This window comes from Periplaneta americana, chromosome 10 (genome assembly GCF_040183065.1).
Source record: "Periplaneta americana isolate PAMFEO1 chromosome 10, P.americana_PAMFEO1_priV1, whole genome shotgun sequence".
Taxonomy (NCBI): domain Eukaryota; kingdom Metazoa; phylum Arthropoda; class Insecta; order Blattodea; family Blattidae; genus Periplaneta; species Periplaneta americana.
In genome coordinates this window covers 43,852,577-43,862,656 of record NC_091126.1, presented here as the reverse complement: position 1 = coordinate 43,862,656, position 10,080 = coordinate 43,852,577, and the positions used below count along the sequence as shown (strand labels likewise).

Genomic DNA, 10,080 nt, shown 5'->3' with positions numbered 1-10,080 from the left:
GAAAGTTCTTATCATACATATTCCGAAATAAAAATTATGTAAACTTTGAAAATTGGGACAATTATAATTCAATATTTAAAAAAAGCAACAGATTTTAGTTATAAATAAACTAATTGTAATATCAAAATGAAAGTTTGTGTATTGCATGTCCACATTGTAAGAAATATGTGGTAAAAGTTTCAGATTAATTGGTGTAGAAGTTAGAAATTTCACAGATCCACAGCCCTAAGTAAATTTTTCATAGGTGATAGGTGAGAAGACCTTCAGTGGACAACTAAGCCAGCTGCGTACGAGTACATGCAACAGCATAGACATCTACTACCGCTGCATCCCACAGCATCCCTCGCCCAGTCGTCGAGCCGAGGGAGAAAAGTCTCTGACGTCTGCCGTTATTTTAAAAAGTTCCTCTCAGGCCAAGGTTCCGTTGCCAGCCGAAGATAAGTGAACGACAGAATTTGGAAATCCGAAATATATGCTGGTGGGTGCTAGGTCCGTGGCCCATTTCTTTCAAGGATCATCCCGACATTTGTCTCAATGCCTTAGGGCAGCCATCGTCAACTGGCCTGCATACTAGTTCGGAGCGCCGAGACTCTGGGTGAGGAGGTAGTAGTGTGCAGTGTGTTGAGCCAAGCCAACTTTCTGACCATAATTTACAATGTCCTCTTCGATTGTGTTCTACACGAGCATTGACACCTAACTCTGACCAGTTAGTGAGGGAAAAAAGAATTAAAAAATCCAGGAACACCAATGCTAATGATCAGAAAAAATAATTTTTATCATTTGCTATTTACATTGTAATAGAATAATTTAGGCCTACTTCAGTGTTATAACAGAAACGATAATATGTTTCATATGTTATACATAATAACAAATAATTGGTTTTGTGATATATAATGTCAGATAAAAAATGGATAATTAATTTTATTTTATTGACGACACTTGAACAAAGTAATAGCATGACACGATTTAAATATTAGTAATGGATTCGATTTGTTTAATATTTTGTAACAGTGAAAATACATTATAGGTCTATAAGTTCTCAATTACTTTAATATGAAAGAAGAAACTATTTGCTTTCAAAACCGTTGCAATACATAACGAAAAAGTTTGTTGTCAAACTGAAAAGTGATTTAAAAATCCAGGAAAACCAATGGTAATGAACAGCGAGAATAATTTTTATCATTTGTTATTTACATTGTAATAAAATAATTTACTTCAATCTTGTAACAGAAAAGATAATGTATGTTACACATGTTATACATATTGAGAAATATTTGGTTTTGTTATATATAGTTTCAGATACAAAATGGATAATTAATTTTATTTTATTGACGACACTTGAAGAAAGAAATAGGATGACATTATTTAAATATTAGTAATGGATTCGATTTGTTTAATATTTTGTAACAGTCAAAATGCATTATAGGCCTGTAAGTTCTCAATTAATTTAATATGAAAAAAACTATTTACTTTCAAAATCGTTACAATATATAACGGAAAAATACAACTTGTTTCTTGTCTTAAACTGAAAAGTGATTTACTTATTACACAGTTCCTCTTAAAACAAATTAAGTACATGCTTGAATAATATCGAGGGAAAAATTGTTCCGGAGCCGGGTATCGAACCCGGGACCCTTGGTTTAACGTACCAACGCTCTACCACTGAGATACTCGGGAACAGAGTATCTCAGTGGTAGAGCGTTGGTACGTTAAACCAAGGGTCCCGGGTTCGATACCCGGCTCCGGAACAATTTTTCCCTCGAAATTATTCAAATCAACTTTACAGGGACTTATACCTGAAAATCTTGATTTGCATAAGTACATGCTTCTTCCGTGTTTATTTTTATTATAATTATTAGAGACTGATTAAAAAGGTTTAACAAATGAACGGACGCCACTGCCATCACCCGATTCCTCCTCCCCCCCCAACTTCTGCTGCACAGTTGATGTCTAAGGGATAGAACTGAGTAGCGAGCAAACTGTGCCTGCACCATAGTGCACTGAGATGACGACTCCTGTCTTAGGGAAACCACAGGGAGGATGAGCCCAAATACAAACTGTAAAATAATTAAATAGATAATGCAGCGAGAAGGGCAGGGTAGGAAACCCATTCAATCAATTACTCAATTAGGGTTGGAGCCATAAGAAGTGAGCTTGAATGATCGACAGGATTAGTTTACTAATGCCTAAAGCTAATTTTGAAGCACCAGTGCACTCATTTGTCAGGTATCCAGCTTTGAAGCCGTTTGCTCTGATTAACTAAGACTATAAATAGTTCCCCTATGCTTAATGATCTTGAAGGTAAACACCATGAGTCCATACCTGTGGAGTAACGGTCACCGCTTTTGGCCGCGAAACCAGGTGGTCCGGATTCGAATCCTGGTCGGGGCAAGTTACCTGGTTGAGGTTTTTTCCGGGGTTCTCCCTCAACCCAATACGAGCAAATGCTGGGTAACTTCGGTGCTGGACCCAGACTCATTTCACCGGCATTATCACCTTCATTTCATTCAGACGCTAAATAACCTAGATGTTAATACAGCGTCTTAAAATAACCCAATGAAATAAATAAAAAAATAAACACCATGAGACACATTATACACAGAATGGAGTGAGGCGAACTGCTTGGAAAACCACGGAACACCTGGAATGTTACACATAAAACTTTAACGAAAAATTACAGATATTATTTAATTAAGTAAATCTATTCATCCATACGCTATAAAAATGTAACAATAAATGGAAAAACTATTGTAATTACAATAAAATACGACACGAGTTATTGAAGGTCTTTATTTTCTGATTCTTTGATACAGTGTGAACCGTAAGCAATGTCACTAATTTCAGGAGGTTATTCTTTGAGATATGTCAAACAAAAACGTTTAAAAACAATTTTGCTCCTTTTTTCTTCCTTTTCGAGATAAAAATTGTTTTGTATGAAATATTCCAATGCGTGTTTTGGGAAAACCATTTATTTAATTCCAAATATGCTCATCATTTTAAGAGAACAGTGTATTATGATAATAAATGATTGAAAGAATTTTAGCTTTGTCCTTTAAATGTGCAGAAATTTGGTGCAATACATTTTAGTCAAAACCATTTTAATTTAAATGTAATTGTTGATGTTTAGTCAACTGTCCGAAGACAGTCTGAACCTAACAAGTGATACCAAAAGGCACCACTTATGAGGCAACTAGGCCAGGAAATAATGAGGTAGGTTGGCCAGTTCCTTTCCCCCTCCATTTCATACATCGCCGATTAGCTACATGTTACACTAATCAGACTTCAGACGCATACAAACAGTTGTTCTTCTTCTGACACATATCGTCAAGTGAGATGTACTGCCTGATAATAGAGGTACATTTCAGCCAGAACCTCAATCAGAGGATTAAATGTAATTACAAGATTAATAAATTAATACGAAGTGTAACACATTCACGCGGCATTTCTGTGTAAAACATTCATCAGCGTGTAATTGATATTTTGTTTTGCTACTGTATTGTACGAACATTTTATTACGGACGAATATCAGTTGGACATACGCACAGCGGTGCCCCTCCACTCCCAAGTGAGTAGAGGAGAATTCCCCTCCCCTTTGTTTACAACAGGAACGTTGAAAAGGCCAGTAGTAGTGCCGTCTGCCATCATGGGGACCGGAGCTCGGGACTTCTATTAGTTTGAAAGGGCTCGAGGCAGCATCATCAAGACGTCAGATCTGTACGAGGTCACTCACTCCTGGTAAGTTCCAGAACTCTCATTACAGACTTAGAAAATTCATCCCTTAAGGTACAAGGCTCTCTCTCTGTGAGGAACTATATTCGAGTCTCTGTAACACGGATACGCAACCTGTCTATCTCCATAGCTTTTTCTGAATTCGATCTTCAGTTGTTTTGATTACTGATTCAAAGAGAACTATTAGGGAATATCGCTAGGCCTAAATTAGCCGTACTTAACCTCAATGATCATCTTGGAGCGATTCTATATTAAAATATTAGACCTGTCGAGCAGTTCTGAGATATGAACATAAGGTAAGCAATGGATGTAATATTTACATTTATGTGAATTATCTGCAAAACTGCCATAAGGTTCAGATTAATTATTTATGCCGGTTGAATAGCAGTATTATTAGTACGGGTAATGGCAGTAGTAATAGACCTAGTAGTAGTGTTATTAGTATTACAGCATTGTATCAGTAGTAGTATAATTATTATTAGTAATGCTGCTAGTATTGATATTAGACGCAATATTAGTACTAGAATTAGTACTATTATTACTAATATTAGTAGTATTATTAGTAGTAAGTTTTCAGTAATATTACTAGTATCAGTAGTAGTAATAGTACCAGTAATAGTTTTATTAGTGATAATGGTAGTACAGGTAATAGTATCAGGAGTAGTAATAATTAACAGTAACTTATTAATCGTAGCAGCAGTAGTAGCAGCATTAGTAGTAGTATCAATACTAGTAATAGTATCAGTAATAGTAGTAGCAGTATTATTAATAGTAGTAGTAATAGCGCCAGTAATAGTATTAGTAGTGATAATGATAGTACAGGTAATATCAGTAGTAGTAATAGTAGTATTAGTATTAACAGTATTAATCGTAGTAGCAATAATAGTTGTAGCAGCATTAGTAGTAGTATCAATACTAGTAATAGTATCAGTAATAGTAATAGCAATAGCAGTATTATTAATAATAGTGTTAATAGACTAGTAGTAGTATTAGTACCAGTAATGGTTTCAGTAGTAGTAATAGAATTGGTAGTGTAAGTAGTAGGAGCATTACTTTATTAGTAGTAGTAATTAGTAAAAGTATTACTGGTAATATTAGTATTATTAGTAGAATGATTAGTATCGGTATTAGTAGTATTACTATTAGTATTAGTCGTAAGTTATCAGTATTAGTACCAGTAGCAATACACTTAATATTAGTTGTATTAGCAGTAGTAATATTGGTATTAGTACCGGTAATAGAATCAGTAGTAATAGTAGTAGGAAATCCGACAAATTACGTTACATTCCGGCTGGGTTTTGAACCTAGCCCGCCTGGTCGTAAGACTAGATACTAGCGCTTAGCCACAGACTGCATTTGACGTTCATTTCAGTCACATTTCATTAAAGTGAAATTTTGCTTGTTAAGTTTGAGCAACCCTACCTACATTAGACCTCTACATTAACAGGAAATGTTTTTTTTAGACTCCGTCGATTGTTTACAGTTTACATCAAGAGTTTGGAAAAATACGTATATAGTCCCGACTAATAGCCTTTGAGGAATTATTGAGAAATGCATAATATAACACACAGCGAATTATTATTATTATTATTATTATTATTATTATTATTATTATTATTATTATTATTATTGCTGTCATTGTCATCATCATCATCTCATCATCATCATCATCATCATCATCTTCAGGGGTAGATATTTATGGAGATTAATTTTATCATTTGTGTTTTTTAATATTGGTGTCGGCGGAGATTGTTCGAGATTGATTTGTAATCTTGGCGGAGATTAATGGAAATTTTGGAAAATACAATTATTTTATAATTGTAGTATTAGGCCTAATTAACTCAGTATGAATATTACTTTCCAAATAATTAACATTAAAGTTTCCCTGGATTCTGATAAAGGTGCGGTATGGCCAATATACAATACAGTATTTGTTGGATTGAGACTGTATTTAACACACATTCATTAAAAACTAAAGAAAAAAAACCCTCAAATTGATGTGAACAGTTCGAGTAGCAAAGGGAATGTGTTGTCAATGGTATTAAGTTGAATGTTGAACTATTATATTTATATGCATAAGTTAAACCAAAAACTATAATTGGTACTGGTATGCACATTGTGGTTAAATCTTTAAATGAAACTGATAAACCATTGCTCGCTCTAGCTTTGGGGAGTAATATGGAAAATACTAATAATGATAATATTGTTGGTACAGTGGATACTTGTCATGACGAGCGGGCTGTGTGACATGAAATGTAGTTCCGAACTTTTCCACTAATAGCAAAAACATTCGCTTACAATTTCAATAGTCTCTCGATCGTGTACATTGAGTAGGAGGTCTTCTAATGTATTTGTCTATGGCAGGTGTGTCAAACTCACTTGTGCCGCGGACCGTAACGTATAAATTATCAAACCTCTTACGGGCCATACATGTTCTACAGGATTATTCAAAACCTCTGCGACAAACTCTGAGTGGTGATAGATCTAACAATAAGGAACTCTTTTTGTTAAACAACCTATGTCTTTTGACGCGTCGTTTCGAAGTTACTGTTGAAAATGTTTTTGCGCGGGCGTATGTCAATGTATGCGAATGTGTGCACCGCTGTTTGTTTGTTTGTTGAGATGTTTGTAAGAGACGAGAAGGATTGTTGTTTGTTTACATTTAATGTTCAATACCTTTCCCTTTCAGTTCAGTCTAATCATCAATTGAGAATGGATGTCTACACTTTTCCCGAGTTAGGCGACATGGTAATGTGTTATGGGGAGGCTCGCGGAAACGGAAGAAGAGCTCCCCACTTGTACCAACAACAGTTTCAGAACAGAAATCACCGTCACCACACAATGTTTGGTCGACTTTATCAACGCCTTCGAGACGATGGGTCTCTCCGTCTCCGGCGCATTTGTGGAAGACCGCGTAGGCATCCATTCTCAATTGATGATTACACTGAACTGAAAGGAAAAGGTATTAACATTAAACGTAAACAAACAACAACCCTTCACGTCTCTTACAAACATCTCAACAAACAAACAGGGGAGCACACATTCGCTTACATTGACGTACGCCCGCACAAAAACCTTTTTAACAGTAACTTCGAAACGATGCGTCAAAAGACATAGGTTGTTTAACAAAAATGGTTCTTATTGTTAGATCTATCACCCCTCAGATTTTGTCGCAGAGGTTTTGAATCACTCTATATATATCTTGCCATTGCAATGTTTTTTAATTGGCTGAGTTCTTGTTTGTTGCCGGGTCATATTTATAGCTGATAATGCATTAAAAATATGTTAAAATAATAGAACATATTATTATAATGAATATATCATGAAAAGCAAGTTTAATCTAGGAGATACATTTCAATTCACAGAAGAACAAATTAACTAAAGATACAAAACACAACATTTCACTAGAAACAAAGCAGTGAAAAGCAAGTTTAATCCGGGCTATATGTATTACAATTTGCAAAAGATCAAAACATACAAGAAAAATTATAAAACAATATTTCACCAGAAACACAACCGATCAACTGAAAATATTTTATGACATTTTGCTAGACACTTGGCACTGCTTGTGTGCAAACAGTTTCATAAATTTTGAAGTTACACATTCCGAAGACACAAATTTCATTATGGAAGAAAGATTGGCATCTGTTAGTCATGATCTGTGAGCTGTTTTATTACCTTTGATGCGCGAAAACTGCTGTTCGCATGAACATATGTTCCCAAAGGATCTCTGCTGAAAACATTCTCATCTGTGGATACTTTTGCCCTAAATATGAGTAGATTTCTGGAATTTCAACTTCTCAGTGTTTTCTTTTAAAATTGAATCATTTTGCTGATCAGTTATTTCCATATGTAAGGAAATCCGAGCACCTATGAAAAGACTAAAATGGTCCTCGTGCACCTTGAGATCTTTGAAGTGCCACTCATATTTCTCCTTGATATTTTGTATTCTCTCATAGTATTTTGAAAAAACTATAATTTTGATTTTGAATTTTGAACAGTTCAAATGTAGGAAAGTAGCAAGATTACCTTCTTTTAAATGATTTTGCCACAAGATCAACTTTTTTTTTAACTAGTCGGTATGTCGAACAGTATGTGAATTATCAGTTGGTCTCTCTCTCTTGTAGTTTGGTGTTTAGATAATTTAAGTGCTCAAACTTTCTCTCCAGAGGCTCGTAGCTGTGACTACTGATAGCGCTCCAGCGATGATTGGCAAACAAAGGAGTTGCAGCAACGCTAGGAAAAAGTTGAAAGACGAGTATCCAGAAAAAACCAAAACTGCAACTTTTCACTGCCTTGTTCATCAGCAGTGCCTTTGTTTCTTCTTCTTCTTCTTCTTCTTCTTCTTCATGTTCATCTTTCCCTTTTGCCTCATGGCCTTGGGTCTGCCTCGATCCATCTCCTCAATTCCTCTCTATCCCTCGCCATTCTTCTCAGTTCCCCAATTCCTTTCCCTCTTTTCCTTGTCATCATCTCAATATTATCCATATACATGGTCCTTGGTCTTCCCTTTCCTCTTCTCCCTTCCGTCATTGCCTCCATTACTTGCTTTGGTTTTCTATCTTCTCCCGTTCGTACCATGTGTCCATACCATTTTAGTTGTTTTCTTCTTAACTTCTCTTCTACTGATTTCTGTTTTAATTTCTCTCTGATTTTCTCATTTCGTAAGTCCCTCTAAAATGCATAAGAAGAATTGCTGATGATATGACGTTGTTAGCAGAAGAGGAGTTGATACAAAGGGATATGCTACTGGAGCTAAAGGAAAGCTGTTAGCAGTTGGAATGAAAATAAATGCAAACAAGACGAAGGCTATGGTTATCAGAAGAAAAAATATATATGCAGTGGAATTCTGCAGTCACCTTGATCTATCTAGGCCTACGTGTGGGATTTTCCCGACCTCTTCTCTTTATTCATACCATGTCCTCATGCCTTATGCATTTCGCTTCTTCTGTGTTGTGAGTGATATCGCAGGTAAATATACCGCAACGAGAGATTTGCCTATGTCTGGCTTACATATCCTTTATAAGACTCAAAATCTCGAGTAACATAAACTCTTGGCCACCGGTGTAGTTCAGGAGTAACGAGCTTGAATTGTGATCTAAGGCTGCTGTCGGGAGTGGGTTCGAATCCCGCTTGGTATGATCAGTCGTTTTCGCTACTTTTATGTGATTTTCGTCAATGGGAGATAGCTAATCCCTTGGTGAACACACTGTTTCAATCTTTCTTCTTCTTTTTCTTCTTCTTCTTCTTCTTCTTCGTCTTCTCCTCCTTCTCCTTCTCCTTCTCCTCCTCCTCCTTCTTCTTCTTCTTCTTCTTCTTCTTCTTCTTCTTCTTCTTCTCTTTGCAGTTCTGGATAATCAAAGCTCGTTCCGCGATTTAAAAAATTGATCTGCCCATCGGCAAAATTATGTTCCTATGTTTCTGGTTCCTTTTGATTTATAGTTTAATAATTTTCTAGGTACCTGGCATCCTCTGAGCGCAGTACCTGAAAGCCAGATTTGCATAATACATTCGTTACTGGAGGTACGTTAACAGAAAGACACAATTTAAAGTCACACATTATCTGTGTGCACTCATAGTTGAGTTCTGGCGTCTTGTCAGCTCATTTGAGTTTTGTGGACACAAAAGAAAAATTGTGACGGTGTCGTGTATAGTTCCTGGGGTAGCTCAGTCGGTAGAGCGTTCGCGCGCTAAGCGAAGGGTCCCGGGATCGATACCCGGCCCCGGAACAATTTTTCCTTGAAATTGTTCAAACCTGTGTACATGGAGCTACTACCTGAAAGTCAGATTTGCATAACCGATTAAATATCTTCATTGTAGGCGCTTAGGTAAAGGCATTGTAGATAAGAAGAAGTGAACGCTTGAGTGAAACTTGAATTTAAAGAAACTTTTGTGTGGAGTAGAAATGGGTTCATGGCCCGTTTCTTTCAAAACTCGCCTGGAAACTTGGCTTTCCATCGTAATAAAACCAATGAAAGAATCTAGGAACATGAGCGGTCTCTGTGAACGATTAATTGGTTATTTGTGGGGACTCCAATAAAAGGTGTGTAATAAAATGGGCCTTGTAATTTAGTTAATTGATATGGAAATTCAGACGTGTGAGAAATCTTGACGTCATTTCTGCAAGCAAGATGACTTCATTTGAATTCGCCAAGATGCATAGGTGACTTCTCATGCAGCGCAGCAAAGAGGGTTGCATAACAGAAGCCTCTGCATGAGCGCGGAAATGTGTATCGAGGTTTCAAAACTAGGATATAGCCTACGTACGAGAGGAGGCGTTCATAACGGTTATTTTCAGATATTTATGCCTGGCATTCGTTACATATTGCAAGGTTGAATTGCTTAGTTCTA

General features: G+C 36.2%; 1 non-coding gene across 1 annotated transcript; it reads left to right on the top strand.

Moving 5' to 3' along the window:
* The first annotated feature begins 9,384 nt into the window (after positions 1-9,384).
* On the top strand, positions 9,385-9,458 carry TRNAS-GCU (transfer RNA serine (anticodon GCU)). The gene has a single exon. It is a non-coding gene; the product is annotated as a tRNA-Ser (tRNA).
* The last annotated feature ends 622 nt before the right edge of the window (positions 9,459-10,080 follow it).